Source organism: Phytophthora infestans, genomic scaffold (assembly GCF_000142945.1).
Source record: "Phytophthora infestans T30-4 supercont1.7 genomic scaffold, whole genome shotgun sequence".
Lineage (NCBI taxonomy): Eukaryota > Oomycota > Peronosporomycetes > Peronosporales > Peronosporaceae > Phytophthora > Phytophthora infestans.
The window spans coordinates 2,371,348-2,381,384 of record NW_003303752.1 but is presented as its reverse complement, the minus strand read 5'-3'; the positions used below and the strand labels follow the sequence as shown (position 1 = coordinate 2,381,384).

The following is a 10,037-nucleotide window of genomic DNA, read 5'->3' as shown; positions in this document are numbered from 1 at the left end:
GTACGGCGTCTTGACCGTGAGGAGACTGGTCACGAGCCCTTTGAGGCGTGACTGAATCCGTCGGAGCGACGTGGTGGAGTCATGCGAGAGGATAAAGCTCTTTGTCATGGCAGGTGCTCGTGGATTGCACAGTGGCTGAGTCTGCTCAAAATAGGCCTGAAGGTGCAGAGGCGGATGTGGTGGAGCAGGCTGGCGCCGTTTGACGCGCGTGCGATGCGTCGTTTTGTGCGTCTGGTTGTTTTTGTTTTGAAATTTGTATGGCGAGTTGTGGTTGTACGAATTCTCCTTAGTATAGTGGTTAGTATACCCGCCTGTCACGCGGGTGACCCGGGTCCAATTCCCGGACGGGAAGCTTCTTTTGCTCTGCTGCGCCCATACTGCCACCTTGTTTTGTCGTGTTGCGACCAACGGCAGTCTTCCCCACACGTTTCGGCAACACACGGCTGGCGCGCGAGCTACACCTATTGCAATAGCGGACAGAACACTCGTCACAGGACTTGATCCCGAACTTCGTCTTGTGCGACAACTGGTACCGTTGTATCTAGATCGACACGCGACGTACGGCGTCTTGACCGTGAGGAGACTGGTCACGAGCCCTTTGAGGCGTGACTGAATCCGTCGGAGCGACGTGGTGGAGTCATGCGAGAGGATAAAGCTGTTTGTCATGGCAGGTGGCTCGTGGATTGCACAGTGGCTGAGTCCGCTCAAAATAGGCCTTGAAAGGTGCAGAGGACGGATGTGGTGGAGCATGGCTGGCGCCCGTTTGACGCGCGTGCGATGCCGTCGTTTTGTGCGTCTGGGTGTTCTTGGTGTTGAAATTTGTATGGCGAGTTGTGGCTGTACGAATTCCTCGGTAGTATAGTGATTAGTATACCCGGCCTGTCACGGCGGGGTGACCCGGGGTCCAATTCCCGGACGAGAAGCTTTCTTTTGCTTCTGCTGCCGCCCCATACTGCCCACCTTGTTTTGTCGTATTGCGCCCAACGGCAGTCTTCCACACCACGTTTCGCCTCCTTTAGGCAACGCACGGATGGCGCGCGAGCTACACCTATTGCAATAGCGGACAGAACACTCGTCACAGGACTTGATCCCGAACTTCGTCTTGTGCGACAACTGGTACCGTTGTATCTAGATCGACACGCGACGTACGGCGTCTTGACCGTGAGGAGACTGGTCACGAGCCCTTTGAGGCGTGACTAAATCCGTCGGAGCGACGTGGTGGGGTCATGCGAGAGGATAAAGCTGTTTGTCATGGCAGGTGCTCGTGGATTGCACAGTGGCTGAGTCCGCTCGAAGTCAGGCTTGAAGGTGCAGAGGCGGATGTGGTGGAGCAGGCTGGCGCCGTTTGACGCGCGTGCGATGCGTCGTTTTGTGCGTCTGGTTGTTTTTGTTTTGAAATTTGTATGGCGAGTTGTGGCTGTACGAATTCTCGTTAGTATAGTGGTTAGTATACCCGCCTGTCACGCGGGTGACCCGGGTCCAATTCCCGGACGGGAAGCTTCTTTTGCTCTGCTGCGCCCATACTGCCACCTTGTTTTGTCGTGTTGCGCCCAACGGCAGTCTTCCACACACGTTTCGTCTCCTTTAGGCAACACACGGCTGGCGCGCGAGCTACACCTATTGCAATAGCGGACAGAACACTCGTCACAGGACTTGATCCCGAACTTCGTCTTGTGCGACAACTGCTACCGTGGTATCTAGATCGACACGCGACGTACGGCGTCTTGACCGTGAGGAGACTGGTCACGAGCCCTTTGAGGCGTGACTAAATCCGTCGGAGCGACGTGGTGGGGTCATGCGAGAGGATAAAGCTGTTTGTCATGGCAGGTGCTCGTGGATTGCACAGTGGCTGAGTCCGCTCAAAATAGGGCTGAAGGTGCAGAGGCGGATGTGGTGGAGCAGGCTGGCGCCGTTTGACGCGCGTGCGATGCGTCGTTTTGTGCGTCTGGTTGTTTTTGTTTTTAAATTTGTATGGCGAGTTGTGGCTGTACGAATTCTCGTTAGTATAGTGGTTAGTATACCCGCCTGTCACGCGGGTGACCCGGGTTCAATTCCCGGACGGGAAGCTTCTTTTGCTCTGCTGCGCCCATACTGCCACCTTGTTTTGTCGTGTTGCGCCCAACGGCAGTCTTCCACACACGTTTCGCCTCCTTTAGGCAACGCACGGCTGGCGCGCGAGCTACACCTATTGCAATAGCGGACAGAACACTCGTCACAGGATTTGATCTTGAACTTCGTCTTGTGCGACAACTGGTACCGTTGTATCTAGATCGACACGCGACGTACGGCGTCTTGACCGTGAGAAGACTGGTCACGATCCCTTTGAGGCGTGACTGAATCCGTCGGAGCGACGTGGTGGAGTCATGCGAGAGGAGTACAGTTGTTTGTCATGGCAGGTGCTCGTGGATTGCACAGTGGCTGAGTCCGCTCGAAGTAAGGCTGAAGGTGCAGAGGCGGATGTGGTGGAGCAGGCTGGCGCCGTTTGACGCGCGTGCGATGCGTCGTTTTGTGCGTCTGGTTGTTTTTGTTTTGAAATTTGTATGGCGAGTTGTGGCTGTACGAATTCTCGTTAGTATAGTGGTTAGTATACCCGCCTGTCACGCGGGTGACCCGGGTCCAATTCCCTGACGGGAAGCTTCTTTTGCTCTGCTGCGCCCATACTGCCACCTTGTTTTGTCGTGTTGCGCCCAACGGCAGTCTTCCCCACACGTTTCGCCTCCTTTAGGCAACGCACGGCTGGCGCGCGAGCTACACCTATTGCAATAGCGGACAGAACACTCGTCACAGGACTTGATCCCGAACTTCGTCTTGTGCGACAGCTGCTACCGTGGTATCTAGATCGACACGCGACGTACGGCGTCTTGACCGTGAGGAGACTGGTCACGAGCCCTTTGAGGCGTGACTGAATCCGTCGGAGCGACGTGGTGGAGTCATGCGAGAGGATAACGCTGTTTGTCATGGCAGGTGCTCGTGGATTGCACAGTGGCTGAGTCCGCTCAAAATAGGCCTGAAGGTGCAGAGAAAGATGTGGTGGAGCAGGCTGGCGCCGTTTGACGCGCGTGCGATGCGTCGTTTTGTGCGTCTGGTTGTTTTTGTGTTGAAATTTGTATGGCGAGTTGTGGCTGTACGAATTCTCCTTAGTATAGTGGTTAGTATACCCGCCTGTCACGCGGGTGACCCGGGTCCAATTCCCGGACGGGAAGCTTCTTTTGCTCTGCTGCGCCCATACTGCCACCTTGTTTTGCCGTGTTGCGCCCAACGGCAGTCTACCCCACACGTTTCGCCTCCTTTAGGCAACGCACGGCTGGCGCGCGAGCTACACCTATTGCAATAGCGGACAGAACACTCGTCACAGGACTTGATCCCGAACTTCGTCTTGTGCGACAACTGCTACCGTGGTATCTAGATCGACACGCGACGTACGGCGTCTTGACCGTGAGGAGACTGGTCACGAGCCCTTTGAGGCGTGACTAAATCCGTCGGAGCGACGTGGTGGAGTCATGCGAGAGGATAAAGCTGTTTGTCATGGCAGGTGCTCGTGGATTGCACAGTGGCTGAGTCCGCTCAAAATAGGCCTGAAGGTGCAGAGAAAGATGTGGTGGAGCAGGCTGGCGCCGTTTGACGCGCGTGCGATGCGTCGTTTTGTGCGTCTGGTTGTTTTTGTGTTGAAATTTGTATGGCGAGTTGTGGCTGTACGAATTCTCCTTAGTATAGTGGTTAGTATACCCGCCTGTCACGCGGGTGACCCGTGTCCAATTCCCGGACGGGAAGCTTCTTTTGCTCTGCTGCGCCCATACTGCCACCTTGTTTTGTCGTGTTGCGCCCAACGGCAGTCTTCCCCACACGTTTCGCCTCCTTTAGGCAACGCACGGCTGGCGCGCGAGCTACACCTATTGCAATAGCGGACAGAACACTCGTCACAGGACTTGATCCCGAACTACGTCTTGTGCGACAACTGGTACCGTTGTATCTAGATCGACACGCGACGTACGGCGTCTTGACCGTGAGGAGACTGGTCACGAGCCCTTTGAGGCGTGACTGAATCCGTCGGAGCGACGTGGTGGAGTCATGCGAGAGGAGTACAGCTGTTTGTCATGGCAGGTGCTCGAGGATTGCACAGTGGCTGAGTCCGCTCAAATAGGCTTGAAGGTGCCGAGAAAGATGTGGTGGAGCAGGCTGGCGCCGTTTGACGCGCGTGCGATGCGTCGTTTTGTGCGTCTGGTTGTTTTTGTGTTGAAATTTGTATGGCGACTTGTGGCTGTACGAATTCTCGTTAGTATAGTGGTTAGTATACCCGCCTGTCACGCGGGTGACCCGGGTCCAATTCCCGGACGGGAAGCTTCTTTTGCTCTGCTGCGTCCATACTGCCACCTTGTTTGTCGTATTGCGCCCAACGGCAGTCTTCCACACACGTTTCGCCTCCTTTAGGCAACGCACGGATTGCGCGCGAGCTACACCTAATGTGCAATAGCGGACACAAACACTCGTCACACGAACTTGAATCTCGAAACTCTCTTCTTGTGGGCAACACACTGGCTACGTTGTTATCTAGATTCGACCACGCCGACGTACGCGTCTTGACCGTGAGGAGACTGGTCACGAGCCCTTTGAGGTGTGACTAAATCCGTCGGAGCGACGTGGTGGGGTCATGCGAGAGGATAAAGCTCTTTGTCATGGCAGGTGCTCGTGGATTGCACAGTGGCTGAGTCTGCTCAAAATAGGCCTGAAGGTGCAGAGAAAGATGTGGTGGAGCAGGCTGGCGCCGCTTGACGCGCGTGCGATGCGTCGTTTTGTGCGTCTGGTTGTTTTTGTTTTGAAATTTGTATGGCGAGTTGTGGCTGTACGAATTCTCGTTAGTATAGTGGTTAGTATACCCGCCTGTCACGCGGGTGACCCGGGTCCAATTCCCTGACGGGAAGCTTCTTTTGCTCTGCTGCGCCCATACTGCCACCTTGTTTTGTCGTGTTGCGCCCAACGGCAGTCTTCCACACACGTTTCGCCTCCTTTAGGCAACACACGGCTGGCGCGCGAGCTACACCTATTGCAATAGCGGACAGAACACTCGTCACAGGACTTGGTCCCGAACTTCGTCTTGTGCGACAACTGCTACCGTTGTATCTAGATCGACACGCGACGTACGGCGTCTTGACCGTGAGGAGACTGGTCACGAGCCCTTTGAGGCGTGACTAAATCCGTCGGAGTGACGTGGTGAAGTCATGCGAGAGGATAAAGCTGTTTGTCATGGCAGGTGCTCGTGGATTGCACAGTGGCTGAGTCCGCTCAAAATAGGCCTGAAGGTGCAGAGGCAGATGTGATGGAGCAGGCTGGCGCCGTTTGACGCGCGTGCGATGCGTCGTTTTGTGCGTCTGGTTGTTTTTGTGTTGAAATTTGTATGGCGAGTTGTGGCTGTACGAATTCTCGTTAGTATAGTGGTTAGTATACCCGCCTGTCACGCGGGTGACCCGGGTTCAATTCCCGGACGGGAAGCTTCTTTTGCTCTGCTGCGCCCATACTGCCACCTTGTTTTGTCGTATTGCGCCCAACGGCAGTCTTCCACACACGTTTCGCCTCCTTTAGGCAACGCACGGCTGGCGCGCGAGCTACACCTATTGCAATAGCGGACAGAACACTCGTCACAGGACTTGATCCCGAACTTCGTCTTGTGCGACAACTACTACCGTGGTATCTTGATCGTCACGCGACGTACGGCGTCTTGACCGTGAGGAGACTGGTCACGAGCCCTTTGAGGCGTGACTAAATCCGTCGGAGCGACGTGGTGGGGTCATGCGAGAGGATAAAGCTGTTTGTCATGGCAGGTGCTGGTGGATTGCACAGTGGCCGAGTCCGCTCAAAATAGGCCCGAAGAGGCACAGAGGAGGATGTGATGGAGCAGGCTGGCGCTGTTTGACGCGCGTGCGATGCGTCGTTTTGTGCGTCTGGTTGTTTTTGTTCTAAAATTTGTATGGCGAGTTGTGGCTGTACGAATTCTCGTTAGTATAGTGGTTAGTATACCCGCCTGTCACGCGGGTGACCCGGGTTCAATTCCCGGACGGGAAGCTTCTTTTGCTCTGCTGCGCCCATACTGCCACCTTGTTTTGTCGTGTTGCGCCCAACGGCAGTCTTCCACACACGTTTCGTCTCCTTTAGGCAACACACGGCTGGCGCGCGAGCTACACCTATTGCAATAGCGGACAGAACACTCGTCACAGGACTTGGTCCCGAACTTCGTCTTGTGCGACAACTGGTACCGTTGTATCTAGATCGTCACGCGACGTACGGCGTCTTGACCGTGAGGAGACTGGTCACGAGCCCTTTAAAACGTGACTGAATCCGTCGGAGCGACGTGGTGGAGTCATGCGAGAGGATAAAGCTGTTTGTCATGGCAGGTGCTGGTGGATTGCACAGTGGCTGAGTCCGCTCAAAATAGGCTTGAAGGTGCCGAGAAAGATGTGGTGGAGCAGGCTGGCGCCGTTTGACGCGCGTGCGATGCGTCGTTTTGTGCGTCTGGTTGTTTTTGTGTTTAAATTTGTATGGCGAGTTGTGGCTGTACGAATTCTCGTTAGTATAGTGGTTAGTATACCCGCCTGTCACGCGGGTGACCCGGGTCCAATTCCCGGACGGGAAGCTTCTTTTGCTCTGCTGCGCCCATACTGCCACCTTGTTTTGTCGTATTGCGCCCAACGACAGTCTTCCACACACGTTTCGCCTCCTTTAGGCAACGCACGGCTGGCGCGCGAGCTACACCTATTGCAATAGCGGACAGAACACTCGTCACAGGACTTGATCCCGAGCTACGTCTTGTGTGACAACTGCTACCGTTGTATCTAGATCGACACGCGACGTACGGCGTCTTGACCGTGAGGAGACTGGTCACGAGCCCTTTGAAGCGTGACTGAATCCGTCGGAGCGACGTGGTGGAGTCATGCGAGAGGATAAAGCTGTTTGTCATGGCAGGTGCTCGTGGATTGCACAGTGGCTGAGTCCGCTCAAAATAGGCTTGAAGGTGCCGAGAAAGATGTGGTGGAGCAGGCTGGCGCCGTTTGACGCGCGTGCGATGCGTCGTTTTGTGCGTCTGGTTGTTTTTGTGTTGAAATTTGTATGGCGAGTTGTGGCTGTACGAATTCTCGTTAGTATAGTGGTTAGTATACCCGCCTGTCACGCGGGTGACCCGGGTCCAATTCCCGGACGGGAAGCTTCTTTTGCTCTGCTGCGCCCATACTGCCACCTTGTTTTGTCGTGTTGCGCCCAACGGCAGTCTTCCACACACGTTTCGCCTCCTTTAGGCAACACACGGCTGGCGCGCGAGCTACACCTATTGCAATAGCGGACAGAACACTCGTCACAGGACTTGATCCCGAGCTACGTCTTGTGTGACAACTGCTACCGTTGTATCTAGATCGACACGCGACGTACGGCGTCTTGACCGTGAGGAGACTGGTCACGAGCCCTTTGAAGCGTGACTGAATCCGTCGGAGCGACGTGGTGGAGTCATGCGAGAGGATAAAGCTCTTTGTCATGGCAGGTGCTCGTGGATTGCACAGTGGCTGAGTCCGCTCAAAATAGGCTTGAAGGTGCCGAGAAAGATGTGGTGGAGCAGGCTGGCGCCGTTTGACGCGCGTGCGATGCGTCGTTTGTGCGTCTGGTTGTTTTTGTGCTGAAATTTGTATGGCGAGTTGTGGTTGTACGAATTCTCGTTAGTATAGTGGTTAGTATACGCGCCCTGTCACGCGGGTGACCCGGGTTCAATTCCCGGACGGGAAGCTCTTTTGCTCTGCTGCGCCCATACTGCCACCTTGTTTTGTCGTATTGCGCCCAACGGCAGTCTTTTACACACGTTTCGCCTCCTTTAGGCAACGCACGGCTGGCGCGCGAGCTACACCTATTGCAATAGCGGACAGAACACTCGTCACAGGACTTGATCCCGAACTTCGTCTTGTGCGACAACTGGTACCGTTGTATCTAGATCGACACGCGACGTACGGCGTCTTGACCGTGAGGAGACTGGTCACGAGCCCTTTGAGGCGTGACTGAATCCGTCGGAGTGACGTGGTGGAATCATGCGAGAGGAGTAAAGCTGTTTGTCATGGCCGGTGCTCGTGGATTGCACAGTGGCTGAATCCGCTCGAAGTAAGGCTGAAGGTGCAGAGGCGGATGTGATGGAGCAGGCTGGCGCCGTTTGACGCGCGTGCGATGCGTCGTTTTGTGCGTCTGGTTGTTTTTGTGCTGACATTTGTATGGCGAGTTGTGGTTGTACGAATTCTCGTTAGTATAGTGGTTAGTATACCCGCCTGTCACGCGGGTGACCCGGGTTCAATTCCCGGACGGGAAGCTTCTTTTGCTCTGCTGCGCTCATACTGCCACCTTGTTTTGTCGTATTGCGCCCAACGGCAGTCTTTTACACACGTTTCGCCTCCTTTAGGCAACGCACGCCTGGCGCGCGAGCTACACCTATTGCAATAGCGGACAGAACACTCGTCACAGGACTTGATCCCGAACTTCGTCTTGTGCGACAACTGGTACCGTTGTATCTAGATCGACACGCGACGTACGGCGTCTTGACCGTGAGGAGACTGGTCACGAGCCCTTTGAGGCGTGACTGAATCTGTCGGAGCGACGTGGTGGAGTCATGCGAGAGGAGTAAAGCTGTTTGTCATGGCCGGTGCTCGTGGATTGCACAGTGGCTGAGTCCGCTCGAAGTAAGGCTGAAGGTGCAGAGGCGGATGTGGTGGAGCAGGCTGGCGCCGTTTGACGCGCGTGCGATGCGTCGTTTTGTGCGTCTGGTTGTTTTTGTGTTGACATTTGTATGGCGAGTCGTGGTTGTACGAATTCTCGTTAGTATAGTGGTTAGTATACCCGCCTGTCACGCGGGTGACCCGGGTTCAATTCCCGGACGGGAAGCTTCTTTTGCTCTGCTGCGCCCATACTGCCACCTTGTTTTGTCGTATTGCGCCCAACGACAGTCTTACACACCCGTTTCGCCTCCTTTAGGCAACGCACGGCTGGCGCGCGAGCTACACCTATTGCAATAGCGGACAGAACACTCGTCACAGGACTTTATCCCGGAACTTCGTCTTGTGCGACAACTGGTACCGTTGTATCTAGATCGACACGCGACGTACGGCGTCTTGACCGTGAGGAGACTGGTCACGAGCCCTTTGAGGCGTGACTAAATCCGTCGGAGCGACGTGGTGGAGTCATGCGAGAGGATAAAGCTGTTTGTCATCGCAGGTGCTCGTGGATTGCACAGTGGCTGAGTCCGCTCAAAATAGGCCTGAAGGTGCAGAGAAAGATGTGGTGGAGCAGGCTGGCGCCGTTTGACGCGCGTGCGATGCGTCGTTTTGTGCGTCTGGTTGTTTTTGTGTTGAAATTTGTATGGCGAGTTGTGGCTGTACGAATTCTCGTTAGTATAGTGGTTAGTATACCCACCTGTCACGCGGGTGACCCGGGTCCAATTCCCGGACGGGAAGCTTCTTTTGCTCTGCTGCGCCCATACTGCCACCTTGTTTTGTCGTGTTGCGCCCAACGGCAGTCTTCCCCACACGTTTCGCCTCCTTTAGGCAACACACGGCTGGCGCGCGAGCTACACCTATTGCAATAGCGGACAGAACACTCGTCACAGGACTTGATCCCGAACTTCGTCTTGTGCGACAACTGGTACCGTTGTATCTAGATCGAAACGCGACGTACGGCGTCTTGGCCGTGAGGAGACTGGTCACGAGCCCTTTGAGGCGTGACTAAATCCGTCGGAGCGACGTGGTGGGGTCATGCGAGAGGATAAAGCTGTTTGTCATGGCAGGTGCTCGTGGATTGCACAGTGGCTAAATCCGCTCAAAATAGGCCTGAAGGTGCAGAGGCGGATGTGGTGCAGCAGGCTGGCGCCGTTTGACGCGCGTGCGATGCGTCGTTTTGTGCGTCTGGTTGTTTTGTGTTGAAATTTGTATGGCGAGTTGTGGCTGTACAAATTCTCGTTAGTATAGTGGTAAGTATACCCACCCTGTCACGCGGGTGAACTCGGGTTCAATTCCACGGACGGGAAG

General features: G+C 55.1%; 2 pseudogenes across 2 annotated transcripts; both read left to right on the top strand.

The window, feature by feature from the left end:
* Positions 1-847: 847 nt before the first annotated feature.
* PITG_26116 lies at positions 848-923 on the top strand (annotated as a pseudogene). The gene has a single exon. The product of its transcript is annotated as a tRNA-OTHER (tRNA).
* Positions 924-9,962: 9,039 nt separating this feature from the next.
* On the top strand, positions 9,963-10,037 carry PITG_26100 (annotated as a pseudogene). Its single transcript has one exon. The product of its transcript is annotated as a tRNA-OTHER (tRNA).